We start from the raw sequence: 2,337 nt of genomic DNA, 5'->3' as shown, positions 1-2,337 counted from the left end.
GGAGGGTTCTTGGTGGAGAGTATAGAAAGAAATCAAATACACGCCAAAGTTAGAGTCAAAAGGAAAGTTTATTAAAGAAAGAGAAAAGCAAAGACTAGAGAAAGCAAAGACAAAAAGCCAGGAAAAAAGCCCCGAGTGTGTTTGTGTGTGTGTGTGTGTGTGTGTGTGTGTGTGTTGCAGTGGGGGGGAGGGGGTGTTCCAGTTTATGTATCATTCTTTAGTTCCTCCAAGTTACAGTTTAAAGACTTTGTTTACTCAGTTCTTTTGATATGGAAATACAGTGATAAGAGTATGTAGCTTGAAAAGATAATAATCCATAGTATGAAAGGCCCGCTGGCAGTTCTTAGCCTTTGATCCATAGTTCCCCATGATTTTGTCATAGGGAATGAATGATTTTATTTTGTGTAGGGCGTGACTTTTCTTTTTTTTAGGCGAGGCAACTCTTGGTTGACCTCACAGATTGCAAGGATTTTGACAGATTACAATCCCATATTTTTTAAATTTTTTATGCCTACAGCACCTGGTCTTCCTAGGTGGTCTCCCTAGGTGGTCTCCCAACCAAGTACTAACCAGGCCTGACCCTGCTTAGCTTCTAAGATCAGAGGGGATCGGGCTTGTTCAGGGTAGCATGGCCGTAGACAGGGCGTGACTTAAAGACTGTTTTCCTTTCAAGGCATGAGGAAATGATTTGTTAACAATCCCAGCAGAAATCTTCCTTTGTTCTGCAAGTTTCCTCTAGTTTGACTGTAGGGTTGGTTGATCAGCACATACAACCTCTGAATATAGCTTGATTTAACATTTTAGTTCTCTTGTCTCCTCCCGACATTACTTCCTGTGGCCCCCGTGGAAGGAGTTGCTCAGGTCTTTGCCTCAGAGCCCTTGAATTCTTACCTCACTGCAGCCTAAGTCTCATTGAACAGCCATCATATCGCCACATTTCATCCTCCTACTAAACATAAAGCCTTCAGTTAAAGAGGATGTTTATTATTATCAGCTACCTGGGGGCACACCAGTGGGTGTGACTCCGTGATATTCCCGCGGATGACAGTGACCAGGTCAAAGGTCACTGCCCTTAACATTATTTCCACACAAAGATTGAGGTTTGTGGGCAGCAGGGGGTGCTATGGGTCTCTCCCAGGGCTTGCGCAGTGGATAGTCCCTGCGCAAGTGATCTCCCAAATTTCCTAGGTTTGGGGCCACCATGGCTGTGTTTGCTGATGGGTAAAGGTAACTGTGTCCTCTGGGCTGGACCAGTCTCCAGCTCACAGGTCTGTGTAAGGTCCCAGAAGCTGCTTCCTCCCTGAACCCTCTCAAGGAGAAAGCCCAGGAACTAACCCATCAACATGCCCTGTCTATGCTAACAATCTTATAGTTCTGCTAATGTTCAAGGGGAGCAGAGATCACCATAGTGGAAACAAATTTGCATACACAACCCCTCTACTTTCAAGCCAGAGGAGAAGATAAAAGTTGGCCCGGGGCTACTTCACTTCGGCTCTGGGGCCTCAGAAGGGCTGTGACCACCATGGCCTGGACCCCTCTTCTTTGGTGCTCCTCTCTCACTGGACAATCACCAGATGTCCAAGATCAGCTTCTGACCCTGTATCATTTCCCTCTGCATCAGGTCCCCCAGGTGGCTAAATTGGTCCCTGCCCCAGAACCCAAGCATGTCTGTGTTTGCAAGTTCCCTCTCCCAGCCCATGCTGACTCAACAACCTTCCCTCTCTGCATCTCTGGGAACATCGGCTAAGTTCACCTGCACCCTGAGCAGTGGCTTCGATGTTGGTAACTTCCATATATGCTCGTTCCAGCAGAAGGCAGGGAGCCCTCCCTGGTTTCTTCTGAGATATAAGTCAGACTCAGATAAATACCAAGGCTCCGGGGTCCCCAGGCACTTCTCTGGATCCAAAGAGGCCTCAACTAACTTAGGTATTCTGCACATCTCTGAGCTCCAGACTGAGGATGAAGCTGATTATTACTGTGCTACATGGCACCAGGACTCAAAAACTCACATGGTGATCCACACTCATGGAGAAATGAGACAAAAACTCTTCTCTCCTGGCTTGGTGTAGCCACCACTGTCATTGGCCCTGATCATGTCTATCTCACCCCAGTGAAGGACCCTGGGACTTATAAACTGTTAGATGAGACTCGTGACCAAGAAATCTCTATACAGAGGAAGGCACTACATGATTTCAGGTTTCCTGGCTGTATTTTTATGGCTTAGAAATGGAACCCACATCCATAATTCCTGGGTGGAGAATCTAAAGACTTCTTATAAAATTATAGCTTACCTCCACTAGCTGTCTTGTACTGTCCCAGAATGTGTCCCTGTAATAC

The 2,337-nt window shown here is 46.5% G+C and overlaps 1 pseudogene; it reads right to left on the bottom strand.

Annotated features, from left to right (window-relative positions):
- Positions 1-508: 508 nt before the first annotated feature.
- LOC111734981 lies at positions 509-640 on the bottom strand (annotated as a pseudogene).
- Positions 641-2,337: the final 1,697 nt, after the last annotated feature.

Source organism: Pteropus vampyrus, unplaced genomic scaffold, assembly GCF_000151845.1.
Source record: "Pteropus vampyrus isolate Shadow unplaced genomic scaffold, Pvam_2.0 Scaffold10933, whole genome shotgun sequence".
In the NCBI taxonomy this organism is placed as follows: Eukaryota; Metazoa; Chordata; class Mammalia; order Chiroptera; family Pteropodidae; genus Pteropus; species Pteropus vampyrus.
The sequence above is the reverse complement of the archived record's forward strand: the minus strand, read 5'-3'. Positions and strand labels throughout refer to the sequence as shown.